Below are 22,306 nucleotides of genomic sequence, written 5' to 3'. Positions count from 1 at the left end.
CCTCCTCCTCCTCTTCTTCCCTCCACTTCCCCCTCCTCTCTTCTCCCCTCCCCCTCCTTCCCCTCCCCCTCCTTCCCCTTCCGCCTCCCCTCTTCCCTCCCCTCCCCCTCCTTCCCCTTCCGCCTCCCCTCTTCCCTCCCCTCCCCCTCCTTCCCCTTCCGCCTCCCCTCTTCCCTCCCCTCCCCCTCCTTCCCCTTCCCCTTCCCCTCTTCCCTCCCCTTCCCCTCCTCCCCCTCCCCCTCCTCTCTTCCCTCCCCTCCCCCTCCTCCACCTCCCCCTCCCCTCTTCCCTCCCCTCCCCCTCCTTCCCCTTTCTCCTCCTTCCCCTCCCCCTCCTTCCCCTCCCTGAGATGAGCTCACCCAAAGAAGCTACTGCTGCTCTTGGCAGGGGCCAAGCCGCAGCTGAGTGGCCGTGGCCCGGGTGGCGGGCGGAGAAGCAGGCGCCCTCCCCGCTGCAGACCCCGTGAGGACGTGGGACCGAAACCACAGACGGCCATGAAGTGAGGTCATGCGAAGTAGCGATTAAACGGTCTGCATTCCTATTTCCGTGTGCAATGAAATCGGAGGCCTCATACAGCCGGGGGATATCACATGGTTGACCAGAGGCTAGGCAGCCATGTGGGGAAGATGTCTGACTCTTTACTGGAAGGGGTGTAGAACTTTAATACTGGAAGGGGTGTAGAACTTTAAAATATTGGGGAATTTCGTATGGCTTACTCAGAAGTGTCAAATTTCAGTAAACCTGAAAGGAAAGGAGCGACACACAGCAGCAATTCACCGGAGAATTCCGCTTTATTAGGGAAAGGTGCTGGGTTATATAGGAAGGGGCATGGGGTGATTGTGGTGTCACTTCTACGGGGCTGGTGGCTATTGGCTAGGTGCTGGGATTAGGGGGGCGAGGGGTGATTGGGGTTCAGGTGGCGCCGGCGGGAACCGAGGACCCAGAAGAGAAGCAGGAGGTTCGCCATCTAATGGGTGGGGGCCCTTCATTCCCCCCTTTCTCCTCTATGGGGTTGTGGACGTTGCTTTCTCTCTGACTGCTTCCTGCTGAACGGGGGCGGAGAAGGGAGTGAGGGCTTGAGGACTGGGAGGAAAGGGTTGATAGGACTCCCCACAGTAAGGACGAGTAGATGTGGACTTCTTCAGGTTGGAAATCAGTGAAGGTTCCCTGTAACCATAGGTCGAGGACTTGTTGATTCTAATGGTGCCAAGAGGATACGGGTGCCAGAAGCCAGGCGTCTGCGGCCATTGTTTCCAGGAACAGTTTCCAGTGGAGAGAGGGGTCCATCTCAGCGTGTGGTGAAGAGGTTACGTGAGGGTGAGGGATCTTCTGTGGCTAAAAGCTGGTAGTTCCTGAGTAAAAGCCGGTTGAAAGTTTGATTAGAGATTTTACTGACTTGGGATTTGATAAACTTTACTATACAAGGTAAGAAGAGACAGGTGAGAAGAATGATTATTATAGGGCCTGCAATGGGTCACAGCCAGGTGAGGAAGGGGTTTGTTAGTATTGAAGAGAATGGGTTGGAGGAGTAATACTCTGGGTACCGGGAGTTACCCATGTAGTGAATGGCGCAAGACCAGTAGGGACATCCCCGTAGGTGTCTGGCCATCGCCTGCAGCAGGTTTGTTTTTGGTCATAGTGGAAGCAGAGATAGGGAGAATAAAGGTAGCTGCTAGTGAACACTTCGGTGGAGGGAGGAAAGTGGAGGTATAAAGGCTCGGAACAGCCTTTCAGAGGGCAGTCTGATGTGGCAATGAGGGCAGTAATTTTTGTTTGATGCTGTGTATAAGTCTGTCTGACTTTGAATCGCCATACAAAGGAGGCTGGGGTGGCAGGGAAGACAATAGGAATGAGGAAAAAATGCGAGAGAGAGCAAGGGAGCAGTAAAGGGGGAAAAAGTCATGATTCGTGTATGGATGGCAAAGGGGGTGAATGGGATTTTGGAGGAAAGAGGACAGTAAGGTCAGGAGTCTGGAAGGAGGGAGAGTCTGTAAACTTTTGTAGGTTAAGAGATCCTTTAGGTGATGTGGGGACAGAATGGTAAGGGGCGCCCCGAATGTCAGTTTATGAGCTTCTTTCTGCAAGAGCTGTCCAGCGGCTAATGCTCGTAGGCAGGGTGCCCATCCCTGAACTGTGGGGTCTAATTGCTTGGAAAGATAAGCTACTGGGGCAAAGGATGGGCCATAATATTGGCCTAGGACTCCTAGAGCTTGACTGGACCTCTCATGAATGTATAATGAGAAGGGCTTCGACAAATCAGGAAGATGGAGAGCTGGGGCTTCCACAAGGGCTCGACGGAGCTTAATGAAGGAGTGTCGGGGTGAGGAGGATAATGGTTCTTCAGGGGGGCCCTTGTGAGGTCGTATAGGGGTCTTGCCAACAGGGAGAAGTTAGGGATCCACGCTCTAAAATACCCAGCCAGGCCTAGAAAGGAAAGGATTTCTGTCTTGGTTTTGGGAACGGGCAGGTCAGAGAGGAGCCGTTTTCTGTCTAAGGTAATGGACTTTCTTTGTTGAGATAGAAGAAATCCGAGGTAAGTGACAGAAGGGGAAGAGATTTGAGCTTTGAAAGGGGATACCTGGTAACTTCTGGAAGCTAGAAGGTTATGTAGGGAGGCAGTGTCAAGTTGAGACTGTTCCCACGAGGGACTGCAGAGTAGAAGATCGTCCATGTATTGTAATAAGGTGGACTCGGAAGCCTTGTGGCAAAACTGTCCAAGTGAGTTGTTCAGAATGTCTTGTGTATGGGTCCGTCCAGGTGAAGGCGAAAAAATCTTGGGAGGAGGGGTCCAGAGGGATAGAAAAAAATGCGTCCTTGAGATCCAGGACTGAGAAGTGGGAGGCCGAGGCAGGGATCTGCGATAAAAGGGTGTATGGATTTGGGACTAAGGGATGGATAGGGACGATGGCCATGTTGATGAGGCGAAGGTCTTGGACGAGGCAGAAAGATCTGTTGGTTTTTTTTAACAGCTAATGTGGGGGTATTAAATGGGGAGTGAGTGGGTCTGATGTAATTTTTGTTTAAAAGATCTTGAATGATGGGTTGGAGGCCTTTGAGGGCTGAAGTGGTTAGGGGGTATTGGGCCTGACAGATATACTGAGAGGGGTCACGTAATTTGATAGAGGCAGGAGGACATAGAGCCACGGAGGGGCTTGTAATGTCCCAAACTTTGGGATTTACAGGGTGTATGAGGGCGGAACTGGAGCTTTCATTGGGTAGAGGGGGGTCATCGGCTATGAGGGCCATCAGAAAGGGAGTACTGGGGGCTGTGGGAGTGGATATAGTTATGGAGACATGGAGGAGAGAAAGGATATCCCGTCCTAGTAAGGGGATGGGACACTGGGGCATAACCAGGAAGGAGTGGGAGAAAGGTATGGGATTGTCTTGGATTGTGCATAAAAGGCGGGGGGTTTTTAATGGGAAAATCTGTTTACCTCCTACCCCGACTATAGGAGTAATGGCAGGCGTGGTAGGGCCCCGGTATTCTCGCAAGACTGAGAAGGTGGCTCCTGTATCTAGGAGGAAGGAGATGGGGCGACCGTCTACTATTAAAGTAACCCTGGGCTCCCGTTTGGTGATGGAAATGGTCGGGCGAGAAGCCCCCGGGCCCTGTCAATCTTCTTCTGCCAGCCCCACTACGGCGGGCTTAGGATGGGGGTTGTTCGTCCAGCCTCCCCTTCGGGTGGCTGGGCAATCAGACCCCCAGTGGCCCTTTTTGTGGCATCTGGGGCATGGGGTGGTAGTAGATTGGGGGAGGGGCACACCCTTGACCAATGTCCTTCTTTTCCGCACTTGAAACAAGCTCCTGGTGGGGGGGCTTGTTTGTAGAGAGGCGCCCAGGTTGTGGTTTTATCAGCTGGGCCAACATTTGGAAATTGGCCTGATCAGCCTTTTGTTTACGGCGTTCTTTCTCCTCCTCCCGGTTATGGAAGACTTTAAAGGCCACTGTTAGGATCTCAGTCTGTGGGGTAGCGGTAGTAGGGTAGTGTCTAACTTTTTGAGTTTAGCTTTAATGTCGGGGTAGCTTTGAGCTAGGAAGTATGTCATAAGGACATGTCTCCCGTCAGGCGTTTCTGGGTCCAGGCTGGTAACTGTAATAGGGCTTGAGTGAGTCTGTCTAAGAACTCAGAGGGAGTCTCCTCACTCCTTTGAATTATGTTTTGGAGCTTTTGAAAATTGACTACTTTACGAGCTGCGTTTTTCAGACCTGCTATTAAGCAGGAGCGAAGATATCTCGAGAGCGGAGACGCACGATGGTGGGGGACTGAAGGGTTCTGGCTCAGTCTGTGGGGGAGAAACAGGTGATGGGGGCAAAGACGGAGGAGGCTCCTGGGACTTAGAGGGGGGCTGAAAGGCTCAGGCTTGATCTGCAGGGGGGTGAGGTGGGGGAGGAAATGGTGGTGGAGGAAGGGAGAGGGGCTGTTGTAGGAGAGGAGGGCGAAGGGAGTGAACAGGAGGCTTCTTCGGGGGAGAGATGGCTTGCAGGCTAGGAGAACTTGGGGGGAGGTGGGGGGGGGAGGCGGCGGCGGTGAAGGAGGCTGGAGGAGGAGGTGGAAAGCTTCGGTATAGGGAATCTCCTTCCATTTTTTCAGGCCCTGGCAGTAGTTAAAGAGATCGCGAGTGATGTTAGGATCAAGAGTTCCCCCTGCAGGCCTTTGGTTGTTATTGTCTAGGGGGTATGTCGGCCAATCTTGGGAGCAGTATTTACGGAGAAGTTTTGGTTTTATATCAGGCGTCAGGGAGAGGGTGGCTAGATGCTTGAGCAGGCATTCAAGGGGTGAACTTTCAGGGAGGGATGAGGAGGCTCCCATGGCTAAAGGACAGAGAAGGAGACAAACAGGGCAAGAGGAACGGAGACCCTCGGACTGGGAGCAGACCGCAAGGAGACAAAGGGCGTCCCCGATGATTCTTAGTGGTCTGCGGAAACTCGTATACGAGTCGGTTTCTTAGGAAGTGTGGGTCGTCACCCAGACTTCTCTAAGAAGGCAGAGTGCTGGAGTCACGAGGTACCCAGTACTAGGAATTTTCGGCAGAAGGAATTTTCGGCGGAAGGAACGGAAGGAGAAGGGGGGAAAGGGAGCATTCTCATCCGCAAAGGAGTCACCTCGTTTATGGCTATTGGAGGAGGGGCCTGAGGGTCTGCCGCAGCCGTGAAGGCCTAAGGCGGGGAGAGCAAAGGAGTCACCTCGTTTCGGCACCAATGAAAGGAAAGGAGCGACACACAGCAGCAATTCACCGGAGAATTCCGCTTTATTAGGGAAGGGTGCTGGGTTATATAGGAAGGGGCATGGGGTGATTGTGGTGTTACTTCTACGGGGCTAGTGGCTATTGGCTAGGTGCTGGGATTAGGGGGGTGAGGGGTGATTGGGGTTCAGGTGGCGCCGGTGGGAACCGAGGACCCAGAAGAGAAGCAGGAATTTCGCCATCTTATGGGTGGGGGCCCTTCAAAACTCAACTCAGATTATCGAGGACAATGGAAGAAAAGGGCACACAATGAGCAGAACAACAATTTCATGAATAGTAATATGGGTACAGGTACATTCGTATCAGTGGGAAACGGGGTTCAAACTGGCCCAGAATCAAGGGGACGCCAAGTTTCATACGCTGGGCGAAGCAATGGTCGGAGACCTATTTATAAATCCTCCAGGAACAGCTAAGAATCAAACAGTGATGACCACAGTAAGTAATGGCAGGGACCCTCGGAGAGCCTATGAGAGACGACCTATGCCAAATACTCGTGTAGTTTTTAAACTACATGCCCCACTTGAACACTTACTGCACTTTTATTTATTGTTAACTGTGAAAACTGTTCTTTATCGGTTTCATGTTTTTGGCTTGTTAACAAGAGTGGTTTGTTTTGATAGCAAAACTGTTCTGCTGCTCAAGTCTCCTATTGAAGAATGGGAACTGAAAAGTAGGGGCATTTATTTTCAGAGCAAAAACTTTGAATATTCTCTAAAAAACCTTGCACCCATTGGTGCAGTTACATAAGATACCAACATTATAGCCTCTGTGAGTCTCTTTTCTGTATAAATTTTGTAATGTTTAAAATAAGGCTTAGTGGGAGATGTTCTTTTTCCTTAAATTCATGTATTGCCAACTAAAGCAATAACCACCAAAAAAAAAACCCAATACTCGGTCAATGCTAACAGAAGCTTCTGAGTGTGAATCCAGGAATTCTGCTTCATTGAGTGACTGCCATGAAGATTTTGCCGAGGACTGAATCATCCTAAACTTGTTTCATTACCAAAAAACACATTCTTTTTCACAGTTATGGAATAAAATATGATCTGTATTATAACAAGTAATTTTTATAAGCAAGCAACTTTTATTTTAATATATTCTTATTAATATTTTTATCAAAAACTGAGGCCTTGAATATTTATTTTTGAAGTACCACATCAAATGTTAAAGTATAATTTGAGGGAGTTATCAAGTCATAATAAATATTGATCTAATTTTTAAAATTTAAATAACACGTCATAATTAAGGCAGTGCAAATCGAATTCATGTAGAAATATGCAGTCTTAAGTTATAGGGTCCCAATTCATGTAGAAATACACAATGTTTTTTAAGTTATAGGGTCCTAGGTACTTGCAGAAACTCAGCCTGGAGTAAAAAATCTGAGGTACTTTATTTAAAGGAGTGTGTGTGTGTGTGTGTGTGTGTGTTTAAAGTTTCTGAACACAGTTCACAAAGCCTCATCAGTAGAAGCTAAGAAATGGCTCTCTCAAAGAAGCAAATGCAGCTTTATTTAGGAATGTAACATTAGAATTTATTTGTGTTGTAAGTGGTCCCCACTTCCACTTTTTACTATAGGGTAGATCACTGGCAAATTTTTCCTTTGTTAGAATTCAACTTTTCTTTAATATTATCTCTTGAATAAAACTAGCATTAACGCTAAAAAAAACTTTATATGGTTGCCCTAGGGCTTACAGTATATATTATTACAGTATATATATATATATATATATATATATATATATATATATATATACTATACAATATGCATATAACAGTACATATATATTACATAATTTGAGTTACTGTACAAATATCATACTGCTTAATGTGTAGTATAAAAAACTTGTAACAGTTCATTTCTCATTCCTCCCTACTATCCTTGTGCATTGTTCTCATACATTTTAACTTGGCATATGTTACAAACACCTAACATTTGTCCTATTATTACTTTAGGGAGTGTTAGCTTTAGAGTCATAAAAATAAGAAAAAAAAGTTTCATTTTGCTTTCACCTATTTATTTATTTCATCTTGAACTCTCTTCATTTCTATGGGTAGATATGTTTCTGATGTCACGCATGTTCCCCTCTGCCTGAAGGGTTTCCTTCAACATTCCTATGGAGAAGCTACGTTGGCAAATAATTTCCTCACCTTTGTTGATCTAAGAAAATTTTTATTTCTCCTTTACTTTTGAAAAATATTTTCACTGGATATGAAATACTTTTTTTCCTTTGAATGCTTTAGGGGTGTTGCTCTATGGTATTTTTCTTTCACGGTTGCTGATAAAAGGTTTCGACAATTTTTATCTTTCTTGCTCCATAGACAACATAGTTTGTCTCTCCCAACTATCTTCAAGATTTTCTCTTTGTTTTTCAGCAATTATGATATGAATGCAATGCCCACATGTTGTTCTTTCTTTTGAGTTTTAATTTTTTTAAAAATGTGTTTTGCTTGGTATTCTCTGAGATTCTTGGTTCTCTGTTTGGTGTCTGACACTAATCTTAGCCATTGTTTCTATGTTTGGTGTCTGACACTAATCTTAGCCATTGTTTCCTCAAATATTTCTTCTGCCAATTCTCTTTCTTCTTATTTTGAGACTCCACTTATGAATACATTAGATCTGAATATTGCCTTACAGCTCTTGGATACTCAGTTCTTTAGGATCTGTTTCATGGTTTTTCTCTTTGTGTATCAATTGGGTAATTTCTAATCACCTATCCTTAAATTTATTGGTTCTTTCCTTGAAATGCTGACTGAAGGCATTCTTCATTCTGGTACTACCTATTTTTATTTCTAACATTTCTACTGGACTCTTATAATTTTGAACATCTGCTGAAATTACCTATCTGGTCTACATTCTATTAGAACTGGCTTTGTAGAACCTGAAGAATCAAAAGTTAGCATAAGCACAGCCATCTTAAAGGCTCAAACACCATTTTCTAACCTAGAAGGAGGAAAAATTACTAGAACTTTGAAAAACAAGTTAGTCAGCCTGTGTTAATTGTAGTGACCTTTAGTTAGCTAACCTCAATCAGTTAAGCTTATCTTGCTAGAACCACCCTAAACATTCTGAAAGTGATTTTATCTAACCAGACCCCCAGGATGTGGCGTCAGCCGAAAATTTGTGTCTATGGAAAAACACTGTATTGTGACTGTAGAAAATACTGCCCCTTTGAAAATGCTATAAAAACTTCTGGCTTTGTGTGTTCGGGGTCCTTGTTGAGACCCGCTGCGTCGGGCTAACACATGGACCCCAGCTAGCTAGCCTCTGAATAAATTCCTCTTGCTTGTTGCATCAAGAGACGCCTTCCGTGAGTGATTTGGGGCGGCGTCCTCCTCTGGGAGAATCCAACAGCTTATCTGACATTCAGTGATATTTGTCCTAGATAAGCAAATGATCAGATACTGTTTCTTTCTGCAGACAAATTATCTCTCTCTAGATTTTGGGTTAGTTGTTAACCCTGCAAACCTCAGTTCTCTGATGGATTTGATTAAAGTCATAATAAATATTCTGCATTTTGTCCAAAATGTTTCTCATTGTAAAGATGGAAGCAATGCTCACTCCATCTCTCTACATCATCCTTGAATTAAAACCAGAAGTCTTCTTAACTTTCTTTTAAAAGATAAGAAAAAATCCACACAATTAAGCTACAAATTTGAATAAGAAAAAATGTACTTTTAAAATCACAGATGGTAGTAGGCGGGGTTATTGGTCTCCTCCAAAATGAGAATGGGGCTGAGGACTTCATTATCATTTTTAAAGAGCTCAGAGTTTACAAGTAGTATGCTCAAATGGGCATTGGAATAGTCTAAACTTCTCAAGGTATTTGCCTTTACCAAAGCTATAACTCCTTCGAGTGAAGATTATTCTTGGTAATTTATAAGTATTCTAAAATACTTTCTGGAGTCTGAACCAATATCAAGTGCCTCTTTTCCTCCTTTGAAGAGATGTGTATGTGTCAATAGATACCTACTACCTTGGGTTTCCTATGACATAAACAGCATTTAACTATGTTGTTAATATTGTTACAATATTATATTTATATGTAACATATATTATACTGTAATATTACATGAATATTGTATATTATACACACATTGTTGTGGTATTAACAATATAATATTCTGAAAATAATTTAGCTAAAGTGCAAAAAAATTATAAATAATAAGAATATTGTTTCATGCCTGCATGCTCATAAAGACATGGAGATATAAAGCAAGAAAACTACACAATATCATCCCTTTATTAGATTTGTCAGCTTCATAGTGATGGAAAACATGAATCATGAGTCAACAGTATGATCTACTTATTTTTATAAATCCTTAGGATACATCTACTTCACATTTCTTTTATACTTTCTGCCTATACATATCATTAATCCTATTATAGTGTCACTACTCAATAAAAATGCATCATAACTGGCCTCTCCAACCAAAACCAAAAACAAGCAACCACATATATCCAAGGTGCATGTGAACCCCCTAATTCCATTTAATTAATTAAAGTGGTTAAGGCACCAGCCCTTCCCATTCAGCGTTAGACCACCTGTCTCTCCTACTTGTACAAGTTTATGCCCTGATGCTTCCACGTAAGTTGTGTCTATGACACACTAGTGTGTCTAGCAATCTGGCTTCTCTCTAGTATCCACTGTAGCTACAAAATAAGAAAATAGACAAGAAATAAAAAGGAAATAAATAGAAAAAATGAACAGGTTGCCAAAACACCATTCAGAATAAATAAATAAACAAATAAGCAAGATGAATATTGTTTAACCTGGTACTTAAGTGTAACTTACATTAATTTTACAGTTGTAATGATGGGAAAATTACAAAAGTGAACCAAGTTTCCATCTTAGGTGACACTGAGCATGGAATTTTTCCTCACAGGAGAGGCAAGGAGACAATGAACTACAACAGGACAGTATTTGTATTTGGAACTGCATTCAAGTTCCAAAAGTATTGATTAAAAGTATCTTTACTTTTCAGAGGCTCAGTTCTTCATGCCTTCACTAAGGTTATTTTGAGTTGTAAAATGTTTGGGAAAATGCATAGTAAAACAATAAAGTGCAATTAAATTATTGATCATTTTCATTTTCTATTTCCCCAGTTTCAAATTATTTGAACAGCTATAATAGTGAGCTTATCCTAAGAACCACATAGTTTACAGTCCAAAAATCACATCACTCTTAAAATATTAATAATTGCATTGATATGACAGGAAAGTACTATTTCATTTAAGGTGCAAACCTTTGTGGGGTTGAATCAGGAGATGTCACCATTTAGTTTTGATTCTGGTTACAAAGCAGAGTTAGAAACATCCCACTGCTGCTATTTTATTTGTTTAGATGCAGGATGCAAGCACCTGGTGGCATCCCCTGATTCCCATGTGCTGTTACAGTGCATAACTCCTCCCCTTAGATTCCTTAGATTCTCACCAAGACTTGTCTTCCAGTCCTGTGATTTAATGAATTACAAAGGAATATTTTTTTAATAATTCTGTGTTTTCTGTATCACTGCAGATGGGTTAGAGTCACTAATTTTGATCTTACGAAAACTGTTCCTACAGAAAAAATTCTCATATGAGCTTTTTCTTTTGACTTGTGTTATCGTTGCTTCATAAAAGACCATTAGGTTCTACTTTCAGTTATAATAGAGTAAGCTCCCACTGGAGCAATCCTCAGAGCTGTGACTATAAGCTCCACGCAAAGGTAACAGCAAAAGCCATCTGGGATATCCTGCTCAGGAGGGCAAACAGGAGCGGGAAGTTGGCGGCCGAGCCACGGGAGTGACAGCAGGTGAATTCTCTAGTTTTTTACGGTTTCTATTTAAAGTGGAGACCTGGTCAGCATTGCATGGGATGCCTAAAAGTCTGAAAGAAAATACTGAGTTTCATGGCTTTAAAAATGAGAGAGTAGAATTTGGAGCACACTTAACTACCAGAAATTGGGGAGGAGGAATCTAGAAAAGGCCACAGAAGTAGAGACCTGAATTCTCTGTAAAAACTCTCTCCAAATCTCTGATGAACCACCAAGTGTCCATAAATGGAGAATGTAAGCACCTGATCTACAGTTAAAAGAAGTAAGTTGGTTTTGAGCTTTTACTGGAGATACAGATTTTGCTGTTTGAGTCCAATTAAATTAACTACCTGGTAATAGTAACAATGACAACAACAATAAAAACCCCCAACACTATTCAGGAGACTATAAGAGAGTGAAGGGTCTTTCCTGATGTCCAGGAAATGATCCCAAATCACTTGATGTATGAAAAAAAAAAAAAAAAAGTAAAGGAGTGGTGCTCATAATGATTTATAAAGGAAATGTTTGCATAGAAAGAAAAACATTAGAATAGAAATATATCAGAATAAACGAAAACTCTGAAAGTGAAAAATTCAGTATCTTACGTAAATATATAATATCTTTAAAAGTTGCCAACCGATGACCTTAACACTTTAACTTGTTAGAGGGACAAGATCATGAGTTTGAAAATAGATCAGTAGAAATTATTTGGTCTGGAAAACCGAGAGAAAAAGAGATTCCTAAGAAATGGTACAATTGTCAGTTTTTGTGCAGCAATAAGAAAAGGTGTAATAGGCAGTTGAAGAAAGTAGTAATAGCCAATGTCCCTATCTCCCACATTTACTCCAAAAGCAACATGGAATGATAAGGAGATAACAAAGCTACACAAAGATCATGTCTTCAGAATAACTTGCCCGAACTTCAAGATATCTGTAAGTAAACAGAGAAAAGTCCATAAATCTTGGTGTGAGATCTCCCATGTTTTCACCCCTTACCAAGGCTTTTTGATGAGCAAAGACAGGCTAAGAAGAACTGTGGAAAAGAGAGAAGGAAGCTAGCAGAGCACTAAGCTTGATCTAAAACAATGGCCAGAAAGACAAAGTCCATATTATGTTAAAAAATACTGAAAATGTGTCTTCCTTTCCATTTGGAAATTAATAAACCTTATATTGCACAACCCTTAGGTGGAAGGGAAATGCAAACTAAAATTACAGAATTTTCTAAAACACAAAATGATAATGAAAACACCACATAGCAGAAAGCAATGATCAGGGGAAAATTCACAGCACTAAACACTGTCAGCATGAACACTTAAATAATTCAAACTAATGAATTAAATTCTCAGCTCAAAAAATAATTAGGTAAAGGCAAGAAAATAAACCAAAAGAAAATGTGAGGAAAGAGATAAGCACAAAAATTAATGACATTGATAATTAAACAGCAGACTTAATTAGTGAAGAAAAATCCTGGGTTTTAAAAGTACTTAAAAATAGACAAATTACTAGACAACTCAGTTAAAAAAAAAATAGGGAGAAAGCCAAAATATACAAAATAAGTGGCAAAAAGAACATCACCCTTGAAATATGCTTTTTTAAAAAAATCACCAGAGTAGTTTGCAGAGCTCTATGAAAATATATTTGTAAACGTAGGTGAAATGGTTAAGTTTCCCTTTCATACAGTATGATTTGCTGAGAAAGCTATTCTATTAAAAGGACCAATTCCTCTTTAATCCAACTCCACCTAAGGAAAGCGTTGGTATTCAAGCTGCAGAGACTATCAAAGCATCTTTCTGTGTCAAGGAGCTGCCTTGGAGAAAAGAAAGATCTTGCATATTTAAAACCATTAAATCGAAGTGATAATAATGCTACATATATTTGGTTTGTCCAAACTTTTGATTTTTGGAAATTTGCTTGAACGTTCCCTAGAAAAGCAACTAAGGCATTTCAGGAAGGCATTGTGGCATGCTGCTGCATTTTTAAAGGGCTGCTTAATTTTTTATGCAGATGGAGCTAAACCAAATGCCAAGGCTGTGGAGGCTGGCAGGACTCCATGCTCTGTTCTCCAGGTAGTTTTGAATATCAATGAAGGATTATGTATTAAACTGCATGATGGATGGACTACTTTGTGCCTTTGGGCAGGGAGCAGAGCCAGGAACAGTTTAAGGAAGTGTATTAATAGACAAAAGGAGCATAAGGTTTATGGCTACTGGAGGAGACTTTGTGGTCAGCTAAGGTTGACTTAACCAGCTCTGAGGGGTGCACAGGACCAGACCCCTGAGACGACCAGGCTGCCATGGCTTGTCACCCCAGTAATAAACATCCGAATAATAAAAGCCCAGTGTTAATATTTTTCTTCATTGAAATGTGACTTGTCAAACTTTACAAACATAAAATGATCAGAAGTCAAAGAGCAATGAGTTTCTCCCAGAATAGCTTGCTCCTACCCTGTGCTCACAGATGTCAATGTAATGAGATGTCAGAAGGATCGTAAATGAAAGATTGGTGTGTGCTGCTGTAGGCACAGTTAATTCTCACAGTTAATTATAAATAGAGCTGCATTGGAGAAAAGCTGGGGGAGATATCAACAATCACAGAACCTTGTGAAAAGGTGTTCTCTGTAGTTCATTAAGGGGACCCCAACCACATTAATGAACCTTGAGTGAGGGGTGTCTTGCTTTATGCGGCCTGGTGGACACAAGCCCCTACCCCCTACCGCCCCCCACCCCCAGGAAAACGCTCAGCCCTGAAAGTCTGGTCCAAAGAGTACAGAACAGGACAGCTTTGGCATAACTCAGGGACATCACCACGTGCAACATCTGTGTCCTGTGAACTTTAAAGCATATTAAGCAAGAAGATCAGTACAAAACGGTAAAACTCAAATCTAAGCTATGCAGTCATATCAAATTTGGAGAAGAGCTTTTAGTTAAAAGAGCGTACTCTGATACAGCGTACATCAGTGACCTCAGGCTGAACCCCCTTGAGCTCATTAACATTTTTGTTTGTTTTGCAGTGGCTCCCATGGGCTGAAGCTTTCTGCTCCTCCCAGTTGTTTCCCAGGAACCTGCCTCCAACCTCTTCACATCCCCTGGCCCTTGGAGGCCCCTCAGTTTTCCAGAACTCTTACACCCACTGACACCCACTGTGGCCATCACCAGCTTGGACCACAGCAGCTCTTGTTGCCTCCTTCTGGAATCACTCATCTTCTACCTGCCGCCGTTTCCACCAGCATGGTCCCCAACCCTGAGCAACTCCCCCTGCTCTCCACAGTATACTTCTGGCAAAAACAGAAAATAAAATCCAAAATATTTCAACAAACTGCACCAAGTTAGGTCCCCTACAGATTTACAATTTCTAGTATCATCTGTTCACACATTTTATTATCAGCATATAAAAGTTGGTCTAATTTGTTTAATTCCTTGTCACATTTTCCATAATAATTCCAGTCACATAGTCTTCACATGCTCTATTTCATGGCCACTCTCTTTGCTCCCAGATTTCCTGAGATGAGCAAAGACCCAAATGTGAGTTCCCTCAAAATTCATTCTCCCAACTTCAGAAATGCCTGTTTCCTTTCTCAGTGGTTCCTTTTCTGAAGAAAATCCCATAATGTCTGCTCTTTCCATGCTGTTCTCTACACCCATCTCCTCCTGTCAACTCTGAACATTTTCTCTATCCACTATCCAAATATCATGCATATTTCATCCCTCTTTCTCTGTTGATGCCTTTTACTCAGCCTAGAAACAAATCACCCAGCTGCACAGCACAGATGACCACTACCAGACAGCAATATTTCATGTCTCCCTCAAAGAGTGCAAGTGCTTTAGGTTACACTATATTCAATAAGATTTTTACATGGTTTTAATATTATATGAACCTGAAAACTGATGATTCTTGTATGACTGCTAAAATTCTCCATCAGAAAAGAAAAAGAAAGATCATTAGTTATTCTGGGAAAATATATAAATTTCCAACAGACTCAGTTTTAATACAAAATGTATAGGTAGTTTTATTTGGGCTATGAAGTTGTTTATGGCTGAATGCTATATAATGTCCATTCACTTGTCATTTCAAAAATATTGCTTTCTGTTTCAAGAGTAAATATTTTAAAGTACAAGAAAGGTATATATTCTCTTTGCTAGTTTAATAAAAATGTCTTTCTTTTTGAGTATTAGTGGTCATATGATGATATATATCAAAAAGTGGATTTTCCAAGAGAGTATATCACTTTAAAACCACACACATAAACCTAGAGGGATTAATGTTTTTTGACTTCCAAGGACTGTTACGGGAAAAACCTGAAAAACCTGGACTGGATCGCTGATGGAAGAACCAAGCGGCACTCGGAGGTCTTGGAGTGTTGAGGGTTTATTTTACACCGGCGGGCTCAGAGGGGAGTAGTCTCCCAAGGTCTGAGCCCTGAACAAAGGCAAGGGGAGCAATACATATCTTTCTGCTTCTGTATCTGCAACATTTCTACATGCACAGCAAACGAGGAGCAAGCAAGGGGGAGTGAGTTTAGGGAGTGAGCGCCTCGCAGAGTAGGAAGTGAAGGGGAGGAGAAATTTCTGTTGTCTTTGCTAAGAAGAGCAGCAGAAGGCAGCCACCTGGACTAGGTGTCCTTGTAAATTTTTCTCTATCAGGACAATGAATCTTTACCTCAAATGAATGTATATTTGTGTTTTTGAAAGTTAAATTTCTCATTCTTAGCAAAGAACATATGCACTGGCACTTTCGCTGACATAATGCTCAACTTTCATAAACTAGTAAATATGCATTTCTTAGTCTATTTTCAGATAAACAAATGTAAAGGTAGGAGTCTTAATAGGCTATAGTCAAAGTGTCAGGAAGCTGTGTTCTCCTTTGGAGCCTGGAGTTCACTTCCAAGCTCATTTAGGTCATTGACTAAATCCAGTTCCCTGTAATTCTGGGACCAAAACCTTGAGCTCCTAGAGACCATGCACTCCATTAACAGGCTACAGCATAGTTGTTTGCTTCCTCAAAGGCCAACAGATCTTGCCCTCCTCAGTTCTCAATTAAATCACACACAAAGTAATCTCCCATTTGATTAATGCAAAACCAAATCAGAATTTTCATTATATTTTCAAAGCCTTTGTCACAGAAATTTAATTGAATCCTGGGCATGCTATCCCATCATATGCATGGGTCCAGCCTGTTTACAAGGCAAAGGATCATACAGGCATGCTCACCAGGGCATGGGAACCTGGGGCTGTCCTGGAATTCTGCTTTATATTAAAATGACTTGAGAGAAACAGCTAATCAATGTGGGGTCCTTGATTGACCCTGGTTTGAACAAACTACTGCGAAGATAACTTTGGTAAATGTGATAGGAATGATTGCTAATTTTGGTGGAGTGATAATGTTATTTCAGGTATCTTTTTAAAAATGCCTTGTTTTTAAAGAAGTAAACTAAAATATCTAAAAAATAAATGTCATGTGTAATTTTAAAACATTTCTTCAAAAACAAGAATTAGAAGAGGCAATTATGGCAACAGTTTAATAATTATTAAATCTAGAGAATAAGTGTTTTCCAACAGGTTTACTGTTTTTCATTATAAAAAGAAACAAAATATAGAACTCATAGAAAAGCATCAGGGAATACCAAAACCAGGCAAAGAGACCACAAAAAAAGAAAATTACAGACCAATATCCCTGATGAACATAGATGCAAAAATACTCAACAAAATATTAGCAAACCAAATTAGAAAATACATCAAAAAGATCATCCATCATGATCAAGTGGGATTCATCCCAGGGATGCAAGGATGGTACAACATTTGAAAATCCATCAATATCATCCACTACATCAACAAAAAGGACAAAAACCACATGATCATCTCCATAGATGCTGAAAAAGCATTTGACAAAATTCAACATCCATTCATACTAAAAACTCTCAACAAAATGGGTATGAGAGTAAGCACCTCAACATAATAAAGGCCATATATGACAAACCCACAGCCAACATTATACTTAACAGTGAGAAGCTGAAAGCTTTTCCTTTAAGATTGGGAACAAGACAAGGATGCTCACTCTCCCCACTTTTATTCAACATAGTTCTGGAGATCCTAGCCATGGAAATCAGACAATACAAAGAAATAAAAGGCATCCAGATTGGCAAGGAAGAAGTTAAACTTTTGCTGTTTGCAGATGACATGATATTGTACATAAAAAACCCTAAAGAATCCATTCCAAAACTATTAGATCTAATATCTGAATTCAGAAAAGTTGTGGGATACAAAATTAATACACAGAAATCTGTTGCATTCCTATACACTAACAATGAACTAACAGAAAGAGAAATCAGAAAAACAATTCCATTCACAATTGCATCAAAAAGAATAAAATATCTAGGAATAAACCTAACCAAGGAAGTGAAGGACGTATACCCTGAAAACTACAAGACATTTAAGAGAAATTAAAGAGGAAACTAATAAATGGAAATTCATCCCATGCTCTTGGCTAAGAAGAATTAATATTGTCAAAATGGCCATCTTGCCTAAAGCAATCTATAGATTCAATGCAATCCCTATCAAAATACCTACAGCATTCTTCAATGAACTACAGCAAATAGTTCTAAAATTCATATGGAATGACAAAAGACCCCTAATAGCCAAAGCAATCCTGAGAAGGAAGAATAAAGCAGGGGGAATTATGCTCCCTGACTTCAAACTGTACTACAAAGCCACAGTAATCAAGACAATTTGGTACTGGCACAAGAACAGAGCCACAGACCAGTGGAACAGAATAAAGAGCCCAGATATTAACCCAAGCATATATGGTCAATTAATATATGATAAAGGAGCCATGGACATACAATGGGGAAATGACAGCCTCTTCAACAGCTGGTGTTGGCAAAACTGGACAGCTACATGTAAGAGAATGAAAATGGATCATTGTCTAACCCCATACACAAAAGTAAACTCAAAATGGATCAAAGACCTGAATGTAAGTCATGAAACCATATAACTCTTAGTAAAAAAATATAGGCAAAAATCTCTTAGACATAAACATGAGCAACTTCTTCCTGAACATGTCTCCCTGGGTGAGGGAAACCAAAGCAAAAATGAACAAGTGGGACTATATCAAACTAAAAAGCTTCTGTACAGCAAAGGACACCATCAGTAGAACCAAAAGACATCATACAGTATGGGAGAAAATATTCATAAATGACATATCTGATAAGGTGTTGACATCCAAATTATATAAGGAGCTCATGCACCTCAACAAACAGAAAGCAAATAAGTCAATTAAAAAATGGGCAGAGGAGCTGAACAGACACTTAGCCAAAGAAGAAATTCAGATGGTCAACAGGCACATGAAAAGATGCTCCACATCACTAATCATCAGAGAAATGCAAATTAAAACCACAATGAGATATCACCTCACACCAGTTAGGATGGCCAACATCCAAAATACAACCAATAAATGTGGGCAAGGGTGTGGAGAAAGAGGAACCCTCCTACATTGCTGGTGGGAATGTAAACTAGTTCAACCATTGTGGAAAGCAGTATGGAGGTTCCTCAAAAAACTCAAAATAGAAATACCATGTGACCCAGTAATTCCACTCCTAGGAATTTACCCTAAGAATGCAGGAGTCCTGTTTCAAAAAGACATATGTACCCCTATGTTTATCACAGCACTATTTACAATAGCCAAGAAATGGAAGCAACCTAAGTGTCCATCATTAGGTAAATAGATAAAGAAGATGTGGTACATACACACAATGGAATATTATTCAGCCGTAAGAAGAAAACAAATCCTACCATTTGCAACAACATGGATGGGGCTAGAGGGTATGATGCTCAGTGAAATAAGCCAGGTGGAGAAAGACAAGTGTCAAATGATTTCACTCATCTGTGGAGTAAAAGAACAAAGAAAAAAACTGAAGGAGCAAAACAGTAGCAGACTCACAGAACCCAAGAATGGACTAACAGTTGCCAAAGGGAAAGGGACTGGGGAGGATGGGTGGGAAGGGAGGGATAAGGGGGGAAAAGGGGCATTGCAATTAGCACACATAATGTAGTTGGGGGGACATAGGAAAGGCAGTATATAGAGAGAAGACAAGTTATGATTCTGTAGCATCTTGCTACGCTGATGGACAGTGACTGTAATGGGGTATGTGGTGGGGACTTGATAATAGGGGGAGTCTTGTAACCATAATGCTGTTTAAGTTATTGTACATTAATGATACCAAAATAAAAAATAAAGAAAGAAATAAAGATTGGGGAAAAAAAAGAATTACAAGGAAAAAATAAAATACACTGCATTTCATTAAAAAAAAAGAAAACAAGATAGGGAAGGTGGAAGACGAGGTGACTTGGCCAACTATTCATAGGGTTAATTCAGGCAAAATAGTAAGTAAATATTCAATGAGCACCATTCTGTGATAACTGATAATCTAACAACTGCTTAAGCACTTTTTAACATGTTGATTAATTTATTCTTTAAGAAAATAAAAATTCACTTCTCTTAAAAAAAGAAAAACAAAAAGAAAGCATCAGGGCCTTGGCACTGTAGTCTGTGGAAGTGGATAAAGGGCTGACAATTTATTTCTAATAACTGTGTTAGAAAAGTTTTATGAATTTATTTTATTTTTTGACATATTTTATTGGAATAAAGTTGACATACAATAGTATATTGGTTTCAGGTGTACATAATATGTGACTCAACGATTATATACATCATTAGATGCTTGACATAGGAAGTGTAGTTCTCCTGTTAGCATACCAAGATATATAATATTATTGGTTGTACTCTAAATGTTGTACTTCCGGTCCCATGACTGACTTATTTTATAATTTGCAGTTTGTACCTCATTATTCCCTGCACCTATTTCACACAACCTTCCAACCCTCTCACTATAGTAAATAGTCTATTGTCCATATTTATGGGTCTATTTCTTTTTTTGTTTGTTTTGCTCTTCAGATTCTATGTGTAAGTGAAATCATGTGGTATTTGTCTTTCTGTGCCTGGCTTATTTCACATAATATAATCCCCTCTAGGTCCACCTATGTTGTCACAGATAGAAAGATTTCCTTCTTTTTATGGCTGAGTAATATTCCATTGTATATATGTACCACATCTTCTTTATGAATTCATCTATCAGTGAGCTTTTGGGTTGTTCCCATATCTTTGCTACTGTACATAGTACTGCAATGAACATAGGGGTGCCATCTGTATGACTTCTTTGGGAAAAGGTCTACTCAGGTCATCTACCCATTTTTAATTGGGTTATTTAGAGTTTGGATGTTGAGTTGGATGAGTTCTTCATATAATTTGGGTATTAGCCCCTTATTGGGTATATCTTTTGCAAATATACTCTCTCATAAGATAAGTTGCCCTTTGGTTTTGCTGAGGGTTTCCTTTGTTGTGAAGAAGCTTTTTAGTTTGATGTAGTCCCATGTGTTCATTTTTGCTTTTGATTCCCTTGCCCATGGAGATGTATCCTAAAATAAATTTTTCATGTTGATGTTCATATGATTCTTGCCTATGTTTTCTTCTAAGAGTCTTATGGTTTCAGGCCTTACATTTAGTTCTTTAAAACATAAAGAGTTTACTTTTGTGTATGGTGTAAGACAGTAATCTAGTTTCATTCTCTTATATGGAGCTGTCCAGTTTCTCCAACACCAGTTATTGAAGAGACTGTCTTTTCCCCATTGTATATTCATGGCTCCTTTATCATATAGTAATTAACCATATATACATAGGTTTATTTCCAGGCTCTCTATTGTTTTCCATTGATGTATGGGTCTGTTCTTATACTAGTACCATACTGTTTTAATCACTGCAGCTTTGTAGCATAGCTTGAAGTCAGGCAGCATGATACCCCCCAGCTTTGCTCTTCTTTCTCAAGATTTCTTTGGCTATTCAGGGTCTTCTGTGATTTCATACAAATCTTAGGATTATTTGCTCTAGTTCATTGAAAAATGCTGTTGGTATTTTGATAGGAATTGCATTGAATCTGTAAATTGCTTTGGGCAGTGTGGCCATTCTGACAATATTAATTCTTCTTATCCATGAGAATGAGGTAAATTTCATTATTTTATGTGTCTTCTTCAATTTCTTTCATCAGTGTCTTATAATTTTCAGGATACAAGTCTTTCACCTTCTTGATTAGGTTTATTCCTAGATATTCTTTTTGAGGCAATTGTTAATGAAATTGTTTTAATGATTTCTCTTTCTGTTAGTTCATTATCAGTATATAGGAATGCAACAGATTTCTGTATATTTATTTTGTGTCCTGCAACTTTGCTGAATCCAGTTATTATTTGTAGTATTTTTTTTGTAGATTCTTTAGGGTTTTCTATGCATTGTATCATGCCATCTGCAAATAGAGTTTATTTCTTCCTTACCAATTTGTATGTCTTTTTTCTCTTTTTTTTGTTTGATTACTGTGGCTAGGACTTCCAGGACTATGTTGAATAAAAGTGGTGAGAGTAAATATCCTTATCTTGTTCCTGATATTAGAGAAAAAGCTTTCAGTTTTTTACCATCTAGTATGATGTTAGCTGTGGGTCTGTAATATGTGGCCTGTATTATGTTGAGGTATGTTCCTTCTATACCCAATTTGTTGAGAATTTTTATCATGAATGGATGTTGAATTTTGTCAAATGCTTTGTCAGCATCTATTGAGGTGATCATATGGTTTTTATCCTTCTTTTTCTTAATGTGGTATATCACATTGATTTGTGGATATTTCAAAATCCTTGCATCCCTGGAATTAATCTCACTTAGCCATGATGAAAGACCCTTTTGATGTATTTTTTAATTCAGTTTGTTAATATTTTGCTGGAGTTTTGCATCTATGTTTATCAGCAATATTGGTCTGTAAATTTCCTTTTTCACAGTTTCTTTGTCTGATTTTGGTGTTAGAGAAATACTGGCCTCATAGAGTGAGTTTGAATGAATGCCCTCCTCTTCTACTTTTTGGAATACTTTAAGAAGGATGGGTGTCAGCTCATTTTTGAATGTTTGGTTGAATTCAGCTGTGAAGTCATATGGTCTTGGAATTTTACTTGTTGGGAGGTTTTTCGTTACCAGTTTAATTTTGTTGCTAGTAATTGGTCTATTCAGATTTTTGGTTTCTTCCTGAGTCAGTCTTGGAAGACTGTGTTTCTAGGAATTTATCTACTTCTTCTAGGTTGTCTGATTTATTGACATAATTTTCCATATAATTCTCTTTTAATTTTTTGAATTTCTCTGGTGTGGGTTGTATCTTCTCCTTTTTCATTTCTGATTTTGTTTATTTGT

The 22,306-nt window shown here is 40.1% G+C and overlaps 1 pseudogene; it reads left to right on the top strand.

Annotated features, from left to right (window-relative positions):
- Nucleotides 1-615: 615 nt before the first annotated feature.
- Nucleotides 616-14,168, top strand: LOC130683122 (SOSS complex subunit B2-like; annotated as a pseudogene).
- Nucleotides 14,169-22,306: the final 8,138 nt, after the last annotated feature.

This window comes from Manis pentadactyla, chromosome 3 (assembly GCF_030020395.1).
Source record: "Manis pentadactyla isolate mManPen7 chromosome 3, mManPen7.hap1, whole genome shotgun sequence".
NCBI classification, from domain to species: domain Eukaryota; kingdom Metazoa; phylum Chordata; class Mammalia; order Pholidota; family Manidae; genus Manis; species Manis pentadactyla.
Note: the sequence above shows the minus strand (reverse complement) of the source record. Positions and strands in the feature narration are given on the sequence as shown.